Genomic DNA, 11,238 nt, shown 5'->3' with positions numbered 1-11,238 from the left:
TTAATTAATTCTTAGAGATTTATTGGAATATTTCATAAGGTCCTGGAAGAAGGGTAGGAGACGGTTTAGATGTCCCTTTGATAAACATAAGTCAGGTTTTGAATAAGGTAATGATTATCCTGGAAACTTTGAATTGCTTAAGGATTTATCTATTGCCTATAGATTGCTAAGGATCAAAACCCTAACTGATGATTCTCTCTGAAAATCATCTACTCTTTATCCCCTCTCTCATATTGTTGAAAATCATAACATCTCTCCTATGGTTAGTGATTTTCGAATAAGCCTCTCAAACTTGGAAAAAGCATGGTTTTGTGTCTAACTACATTAGAGGGATTCTCCATTGGGTCCTTCATCCATTGCAAGATCCGACAGTTATAGGATCTTATTCAAAGCAAAAAGAGGTTAGCACTTTATCCATTCTTCAATTTTAATGTAGGCTGCTATAACTAGTAAAACCTAGATCATAGGGTGCATGTACACGTAGGTATTCTGTTTTGTTTCCTCTGCCTTGATCATGTGTATAGTTAGAGGCATAGAAAACCCAACAAATTTTTTTTGATCATTAAGCAGTCTATATTTGAATAATGACATAATTATCTAACTACATGTTAGATAAATATATAATTATCTCGTTATATAATTAAATCAATTGTGACTATTGCAAATCAAGCCCTTTTATTTTATAGCTCTACTTAAACCATCAAAGTATTGATGAATAACAAACTAACCTTCATATTTATTATTCTTGCCATTTTAGGTTGTCTATTATATGCAACCTAATAGGCCTATGTATTTTAATTACTGGCACCAACTTGTTATGTCGGTAGGCATGTTTCTAATCAACTTCCACTTGCATATGACACAACTATATAACAACATTCCCAAAATAGGATAGGGTATCTCATACAGGACAAGTACTAAGATCAAAACCCTAAGATATAATCCAATCCTATATATAAGTGATCAAATATCACTTTTTTATATATATCCATGTGAAGAATAGACATGGAATATCGTCAATCTCATAGGTTCAATATTTTATTTCTCGGTAGAGATTCATGGAGACCTCAAAGGAAGACTGTAGAATTAATCCAATATCAATCCATGTTGAGTGTGGCCGTACTTTTATTTTTACCGTCAAATCATTAAGGGCCTAAGGATATCACTAGTGACATAGGTTAGAATGAAAAACTAAGCATTGAGTACATAGACCCACCTACTCATCATGTCATACATGATTGTTCCCTGTATAGCTGCCATTTATGGGCAACATTAGAGAAAATCAAAGCATAACAAATAGTGAGTCAAGAATCTTGTATATTTCCATTTAAATTCATAAGATATTACCATTCTGGAATTACTTGTGACATGTTCCATGAAGTAATATTCTATGCAGTTTCTATAGATAATTAACTAATATATCACATTAGTCGTAATTCACTACATCCTTCATGAAGAATGGCTGACTATAGAATTTTAGAATAAATAAGTATTTAGGGAAGTAAACAAACATGCAAATGGAACACAATAATGAATTAATGAAAGTAGTTGCTCTCTAACAGATATTATCATCTCCAATTAATAATCATTATAACAAATAAAGTGCATATTGTAAAAGTCAAACATAAAAGAAACTAAAATGATTGCATTTAGCCAAATTCGGCTTGTTACAACTCTAATAATGTCTACTTTTTTACAACCTCGTGATATTTTTTAAGTATATGTTGTGTGCGCTTATTTTTGGATCGGGTGTCTAAGCCCATAACAATAATTCGTATGTACTTGATTTGATAGTAGCATGGTCCTTTTGGGTTGGCTTTACCCTAGCAACTTGACACAATGACTGTTGGAGTGAGAGGTTGAATTTATTATTTGGAATAATAAATTGATTTATTAATGTATTATGAAAATAATATATTAATTAGAAATCATGTTACTTAAGTAGTATTTAAGCATAAATTAATTTGGAATTAAAGGAACTTATTAAAAGAATAGGGGTTGTTTTGCAAATCATTGATAGTTATGAAACTAGCCTGATGGACTACTTAATTAGGAGTGGATGAAAAACTATAGAGAGGCCCTATAGATTTCATCCAAGGCTTCTTAGTAGGAGTCCATCGGTTGCTTAAGCCTTAGGCAGAAAATTAGGGTTTCCTCCAGAAACCCTAGTAGCCCTCAGCTATATAAAGACCCCACAGGCTTAGGATTTTCGACTAATGCTTTCTAAGAAGAAACCCTAACCAAAATTCTAAGTGCATCACTCCTCTGTCCTCTCATCTTCTTGCTAGTGGTGTTTGTAATCCATTAGAGGTGCACAATTTGAGGCACTAAGCTTTCAACAGTCAAGGATCTACAAGGAGTTCATGTTATTGCTACATAATAAGCAAGGTAATCATCAAAGCCCTTTTGTTATATGATTTTAGAAATTGTATGCTAGATCTAGGGTTTATTGCTTTGGTATTCAATTGCATGTTCAACTAGTGAAAAACTTAGATCCAAAGCAATTAAGATTGCATGATCACATTGGATGTAGTTATGCTCATAACCCATTAGTGATATCAGAGCCTAGGATATTTTTCAGTTGAATCCGATGCATATGTGAATTGTTCAAAGGAAGAGGGAACAGATTCGTCAATCTGTTCATCAGACTTGACTAATTCATAGAGGAACTCGATGAGTTCATTGCAATAACTCGACGAGTCGGGCTGTCAGATCCCTAATTTTTCGATTTTGTTATCTTTGTTTGATTAGGATAATTACCAAATTCGTTTTAAATGTCTAAAATTGAATTTTCTGGAAAAGTAAATCTGTATCCTTATCAAATTAAGAGATTCTGGTGAAATTTTAAGATAAAGACAAAATTATTTGATTATTTTAATTATTTAAAATTTGATCTAGCATTTTTAACAAGTTTAAAAAATACCCCTTTGGTTTCGGAATTGAAAATTTAATTAAAAGTTTAATTTTGAAATCTTATATTCTAGAACTCTAGTATTTTAAAAGTTTAAAATACACCTTTATACTATTGTAAGATTAAAAGTTTAATTATATATATATATATATATATATATATATATATATATATATATATATATATATATGTATGGGAAAAGTGAATATACCCTTAAGGGTATATAAGCTTAGGTACCCAAACTCACCATACTACATCATTTTGTATCATATATAGACATTGTAATTGTCCAATGTTCTTATAATTCAACTTCTAACTTGAATTACTTCAAAGATTTTTATAAATTTCATATTTATTTTCCTCTTACATAATTGTCATTTTCAACAATAATATATATAGCCTACTAAGTATTCGACAAAAAGATGTGATGTAAGAGGAAGATGATAGTGAAAATTTAAAAATATTGAATATAAATCAAGTTAAGGATTGAAGTTTAACAATATTATAATGAATATATCAAACAAAACGACGTATTATTATGAGTTTGGGTACCTAAGCTTATATACCCTTAAGGGTATATTCACTTTTCCCTATATATATATATATATATATATATATATATATATATATATATATATATATATATATTTGAAAGTTAGTGTTACCGTTAATAGGCTTCATTTACGAAGCTGGTCTATAAGGGGTGCTTAAGGGAGCGACCTATAAAATGACTGTCATTAGGTATCCATTCTTACCCACCACACTCTTGACTAGTGAAGGATCGTTAGCCGAATGGGTAGGCTATGACATTAATCTCTAATAAGTATAATGATTAATAGAAAGTAAGTAGATGTTTTTATAAATTCTGAATCTTAGTTACTTTAGGAAAATATGAATTTGATGCTAATCCATGAAATTGCACTTTGTCAAGTTGTTAGAGGAGCATGTATGGTTAACGGGCACACTAACTTGGACTAACAAAGGGTGACAATGGGCAGCTCGTAAATTATCATTGATCAATGGAGCGTGTGTGGTTAACCGGCACATTGATTAGGTGGCAAATGACATCGAGAGTACAAAATGACATCGAGAGTACCATGCTAATTTGCATGGTTATTTACACCTTGTTTGTGATCCTCGGTATCCCGGTCACAAATTTGAAGGGCATAATCGAGATTAAACATGCAATTGAATAGTTAAATGAATCTCAGAGGATCTAGGAATTTCATTTCATTCAAAACCTAATTCATTTAAATATTCGTTTTCATGGTGGAATTGGTAAAGCGTCATTTACCTACCTTCAAATATTTTACAATTGGATGACGTCATCCCTTTTCTGAATTGTGAATTATTGTGTTGGTTCCTAGCCTGAATATTTCATTTTGGGTGTTATATTTAGTATTTCCTATCTAATCTAAAACTTCTTCTTCTTCTTCTTTCTTAGATGTCTACCTCAAACAACGCTTCCAGTTCTTCCAACACTTTCTCGCTCTTGAGTATCTATGCCAATGTGACACTCGATGGATCCAATTTTAATGATTGGATTCGTAACATCATAATGGTATTGCGTTTCAAGGACAAGGAATACGTCCTCGAAAAATAGCTGAATAAGATAGATGAATCACAAGCTACTCCTGAAGAAATAGTTAAGTATAGGTCACACTATAAGGATGCTACCAAAGTATCTTGCATTATGGTGGCCACTAGCTTTAGTGATTCTATGAGGACTATTGGCCTTAAGATATGTACAAGGACTTGATGGAGAAGTACCATCAAAGAGCATGTCAAGAAAGGTATGAGATAGTCAGGTCACTCATTACCACCAAGATGAAGGATAGAGAGTCCATCACGACCCACATGCAACGCATGCAACACTATGTGGATTGTCTTATGAAGCTCGATGAGAAATTTGATGAAGAGTTAGCTATTAATATAGTCTTGCACTCTTTACCTTCCTGCTATGATCAGTTTAAAATGACTTATCATTTGAGCAAAGATGAAGTCACTTTGATTAAACTTCAAGGCTTGCTGAGAACCACTGAAAGTGGATTGAAAGGAAAAGCTATTGACTCCACTCCTCCTACTGTTGTTGCTTCAATGAGGGGAAATCTCCCTCAAAGAAAAATTGGAAGGGAAAGTCTCATGATGGGTATTCTAGTAGTGGACCCAAAGGAAAAACCAATTCTGCTCTCCCTGCCTCACATCCAAAGGATGCAATGTGCTTCTACTGCCAAGATAATGGGCATTGGAAGAGAAGTTACCCCAAGTACCTGCAGGACATTAAGGATGGCAAGATCAAGCCTACCTCAGCAGGTATTTACACTATTTTGTCTAAAAATTCACCGCATTCTAATTCTTGGGTCCTTGATACATGATGTGGTTTTCAGATTTTTTCTGACTTGCAGGGATTAAGAGAAAGTAGGAATGTGGAGCTTAGGAAGATGAACCTGATAATGGGCAATAGAAGATCGTCACATGCTACCAAGATCGCCATTTATTCTTTGAAGCTTAATAGTATATTATGTTTAGACTTCAATAATTGTTGCTACTCATCAAAAATAACAAGGAATATTATTTCTTTTCATGGTTTGTACAAACAAGGTTTTAGATATTCTTTTAATAATGAGAATGGATCTATTAGTGCATATTATAAATGTGTATTTTAATATGAAGCAGTGCTTTGTGATGGTGTATATGAAACTGTGATGATAGCAGACAATTTAAGAAATAGTATGTTGCACATTCATTCATCTAATGCTTTAGACAAAGCATGTTTGTGGCATTTTCGTCTTAGACGTGTCAACAAGAAGCGCATTGCCCAACTCCAAAAGGATGGAGTGTTGGAATCATTTGACCCAAGGTCGGATGATACATGTGAGTCTTGTTTACTTGAAAAGATGACTAAATCACCTTTCACAGGTTCATGTGAAAGAGGTAAGGGATTGTTGGATCTCATATACATCGATGTCTGTAGGCCCTTCAGATCCACCACGAGGGATGCGAGTCGATTTTATGTGACTTGTACCAAATGATTACAACAGATATGGATATATCTACTTAATCAAGCATAAGTCAGAAACCTTTGAAAAGTTCAAATAGTTTAAACATGAAGTCGAAAATCAATTGGGTAGGAAGATCAAGATGCTCAGATCTGATAGGGGTAGTGAGTATCTTAGTATTAGGCTCCACGAATACCTCAAGGAATGTGGAGTTGTTTCACAACTGACACCTCCTTGGATGCCACAGCTTAATGGTGTGGCTGAGAGGTGTAATTGAACCTTGTTAGACATAGTTTGTTCCATGATGAGTCGAGCTTCGCTTATGATATCCTTCTGGGGGTATGTATTAGAGACTATTGCCCATGTCCTTAATCTAGTCCTGACAAAGAAGGTTGCCAAAACACCTCACGAGATGTAGACAGGAAAGGTTCCCTCATTGGCACATATCAAGGTTTAGGGTTGTGAAGCTTTCGTTAGACGAGAGACTCGGGACAAGCTTGAACTTCGAAGTGAACGATGTATTTTCATCGGCTACCCACAAAAGTCCTTTGCATAGTTGTTCTACAGACCTAGTGAGAACGTGGTCTTCATAGCATGAAGGGGAGTTTTCAGCTAGAGGGAACTCATATACAAAGAGGATAATGGTAGTATAATTGATCTTGAATAAATTCAAGAGTCAAGAGATGAAGGAACCTCTAACACTAGCGCTCAACCTGAGGAAGAAATTCCTATTGAACCAACTAATAGGTCGTTACCTCTTAGGCGTTACAATCGATTTAGAATGGCACCAAAGTTTTATGGTTTTCATATTACTATAGATGGTGATACGTTTATTAGTGATAGTACACTGATAAATTTGGATGAGCCTTCTATCTACAAAGAAGCCATGGTGGGCCCTGAGTCTCCTAAATAGAAAGAGGCAATAGACAGTGAGATCTAGTCTATGTATTAAAATCAAGTTTGGAACTTGGTTGACAATGTACCAGGTCATAAGACAATTAGGTGCAAATGGATCTTCAAGAAGAAGACCGACATGGATGGAAAGGTGCACACATTCAAGGCACGAATGGTTGCGAAGGGCTTTACTCAAACCCCAAGGGTTGACTATGAAGAGACATTCTCACCGGTGGCTAAGATCAAATCTATTACCGTTATGCTAGCCATAGTTGCATTTCATGATTATGAAATATGGAAGATGGATATCAAAACCAGTTTCCTTAATGGAAAGTTGGCTGAAGATGTTTGCATGAGTCAGCGAGAGGGTTTTGTGAATGTTAAGTACCCTAATATAGTGTGTAAGCTTCAAAAGTTAATCTTTTGATTGAAGCAAGCTTCTCACAAATGGAATCTTTGCTTTGATGAGAAGGTCAAAGAGTTTGGCTTCTCTAGAAGTGAGGATGAGTCTTGTGTATATGTCAAAGCTAGTGGGAGTATAGTTAGTTTTCTAGTAGTGTGTATTGATGACATACTACTCATAGGAAATGGCATTCCAACCTTGCAAGAAGTTAAGTCCTGGCTTGGAAAGTGTTTTGCCATGAAGGATCTAGGATAGGCTGCTTATATTCTGGGAATAAATTTTTTGAGAAATAGGAGTAGAAGACTAATTGGAATTAGTCAAAGTACTTACTTAGATAAAGTGCTAAAGTGTTTTAGCATGGAGAATTCCAAGAAAGGATAATTACCTATCCAGAGCAACACCAAGCTGAGTAAGACTTAGATTCTGAGTACCGATGCCGAGATAGCATAAATGCGTTAAGTTCCATATGCTTCCGCCATTGGCTCGGTCATGTATGTTATGACATGTACTCGCCCTGATGTGGCTTTTTCTTTGAGCATGATCAGTTGATATCAAGGGAACCCGTGTAATGCTCATTAGATAGCAGTTAAGAACATTCTAAAGTATCTGTGAAGGACTAAGGACTGGGTCATTATACTTGGTGGCAGTGATGAATTGAGAGTTACTGGTTATAGTGATGCCAATTTTCATACAGACCGAGACAACTTCCATTCTCAGTCTAGTTGGATGTTTACACTCAATAGAGGAGAAGTGACTTGGAAAAGTTTCAAGAAGGAGACTGTGGTTGATTCAACATGCGAATATATAGCTGTGAGCGAAGCGTCAAAGGAGGATATATGGTTGAATAATTTCATTGGATACCTTGGAGTTGTGCCAGCCATAAAGGAGCCAATGGAAACTTGCTGTCATAATGAAGGAACGGTTTCCTTGACCAAGGAACCAAGGGATCATGGAAGATCCATACATATCGACATAAAATATCACTTCACCAGACATCGGGTAGATGGAGGACTCCTCGTCGTCAAGAGGGTATCGTCAGAAGAGAATCATGCAGATCTCCTCACAAAGGGTCTAAGTAGGATTAAGCACGTTCAACATGCAATGAGCATTAGTCTGAAGGACGATATTAGTTTTAGTTATTAGATAGATATTTTAGAAACTTGTAAAAATATAAATGTAATTGACATTTAATGATTAAGTAATGGAGATTTATTTATACGTATTGTTTACTATCACTTGTCAATTGTTTATTTTGTGTTTCAACTTTGCATATTTTACTTCCGAATAATTGGATTATTCAAATTATCCATAATTGATCATACTTTGGAAGTAAGTAATGAATTAAGACTTTCATGAATTAGCTTGTATATTGTCTAAGTGTTTAGACATATCAATGGTTTGATGCAGCGTTCATGAGTACTCATGAAATGGGAATTTGAGTATTGGATTAAACCCATGCTCATAGAATTACTTCATGGAATTTATCATGAGTAGTTATGAGACGATAATATCATTTTTTAAACTGAAATATATGAGTTGTTGTTTACGAGTTGGTTTTGCATTGATAATGCGTAGACGCATCAGTAACTTGATGTTATAAAACGTATTGTTATGTACGATTTTATGAGTAAATAGTACAAGAATATAAGTCAAAGTTTATCTATTCCTTTTATCCCAAGGGGTAAAAGCGATATCTTGGGCCCCTCGATGATTTGGTGTTGACTTATGTGTCAAGCCTGATCAGTACTGAATTGATGTGTTCAATTAAGTTCTTCATCATACAAATCAAAAACCGAGAAACAAACTACTAGAAAATGAGAATGATTATGTTTCATGTCTTTGTCCACATGATATCTTGCACAACAAAGGATTATATGATCCCTTATCTTAAGGACACACAACTGACTAGGTCAGAGTTCGACAACGGCTTTTGAAAACTACGATTGCTGGTCAAAATTTGAAGTCATATGTGAAATTATAGATATTAGACTTATCCAAGTGGGAGACTATTAGATTAGATGTCTAAGCCCATAACTATAATTGGTATGTACTTGATTTGATAGGAGCATGGTTCTTTTGGGTTGCCTTCACCCTAACAACATGACAGGATGACTTTTGGAGACAGAGGTTGAATTTTTTATTTGGAATAATAAATTGATTTATTAATGTATTATGAAAATAATATATTAATTAGAAATCATGTTATTTAATTAGTATTTAATCATAAATTAATTTGGAATTAATTTTGGGATTAAAGGAACTGATTAAAAGAACAAGGTTGTTTTGCAAATCATTGATAGTGGTGAAACTGGGCTGATGGACTCCTTAATTAGGAGTGGACGAAAAACTATAGGGAGGCCCAATAGATTTCGTCCAAGGCTTCTTAGTATGAGTCCATGGACTGCTTAAGCCTTAAGCAGGAAATTAGGGTTTTCTTCAGAAACGCTAGCAGCCCTCAGCTATATAAAGATCCCATAGGCTTAGGATTTTCGGCCAATGCTTGCTAAGAAGAAACCCTAGCCACAATTATAAGTGCTTCACTCCTCTTATCTTTCATTTTCTTGCTAGTGGTGTTTGTAAGCCATTAGAGGCGCAAAATTTGAGGCACTAACCTTTCAAGAGTCAAGGATCTACAAAGAGTTCTTATTATTACTACATAACAAGTAAGGTAATCATCAAAACCCTTTTGTTATATCATTTTCAAAATTGTATGCTAGATCTAGGGTTTATTGATTTGGTATTTAATTGCATGTTTAACTAGTGAAAAACTTAGATTCAAAGAAATTAGGGTTGCATGATCACATAGGATGTAGTTATGCTCATAACCCATCACTTATGTGACCACACCAAGATCTCAAATGAACTCCTTCATCTATATAACATCCTTTACAAACCCATTAGCTAAAATAGGTTTAACCTATGTTGTCAAATAAACTATGCTATCTTACTTGGAACTCCTCCAAGTCACCACTCCCCTATTTAATAAGAACATGAATTCTAACTACAAGGAGGAATCGTTTTTCTATCAATTTTGGAAGCTTTCATTAGTCTAATCCTTTAGTTGGAGCTATTCCTCATAAGTATTTATTCATGAACATGTCTTTTGTGCTTCTCAATTACTTGATAATGCTCTTGATGTCCATCCACATGGCTTCTCCATGATTGACCTAATATTGACTCGTTATGCTCAAGGTATACCACATATCATGCTTAATAAATATCATTACATACATGGTTCATACTATAATAGAAGCATATAATACTTGATCCATCTTTTCTAGTTCCCTGTCTGAACTAGGAAACTGATTTATGCTTAATGCCAAACTATGTTGCATAGGTATGGACCTCTTCTTGGAGTCATGGATCTTGATTTTATTCAAGACCTTATTTGTATTTGTACTTTGGCTTAACCTAGTAAGGTGTCTAGATCCATCTCTATGGATCTTGATACCCATAAAGTATTCTACCTCTCCCATGTATTTCATAGAAAATCAATTACCTACCCAAGTTATTATACTTTGGAAAGTAGGGACATCATTATTATAAGGATTATTACATAAACAAATAGAACAAAGAAGACTATAATGCTACCACTATCCCTCACATATACAAATGGTTCATCTTCACTTTTGGAAAGATCTAACTCCTTAATTTCTCATAAAATCAAAGATTTTAATTGCAAGATGCTTTCTTGGGTCAATAAATGGATTTCTGAAGCTTACACATTTTATTTGGATTATTGGGATGTACAAAACCCTCACGTTGTGTCATAAACACATCCTCTGAAAATTTTCTATTAAGGAAAGTAGTTTTTACATCAATTTTCCATATTTAAATATTTAATAGTTATGAAATGCTCCTATGATGATCGGTATCCTAATAGACTTTAAAAGAGAAATTAGTAAAAAAGTTTCATCATTGTTACACCATGAGTTTGTGTGTAACCATTTGTCACCAGTTTGTTTTTATATGTATGTGACTTGCCATCTATGTTGTTTTTTTTGAAGACTCATTTGCATCCAAATGTTTTA

This window comes from Lactuca saligna, chromosome 8 (genome assembly GCF_052625555.1).
Source record: "Lactuca saligna cultivar CGN05327 chromosome 8, ASM5262555v1, whole genome shotgun sequence".
NCBI lineage: Eukaryota > Viridiplantae > Streptophyta > Magnoliopsida > Asterales > Asteraceae > Lactuca > Lactuca saligna.
This window is presented reverse-complemented; position numbering follows the sequence as displayed.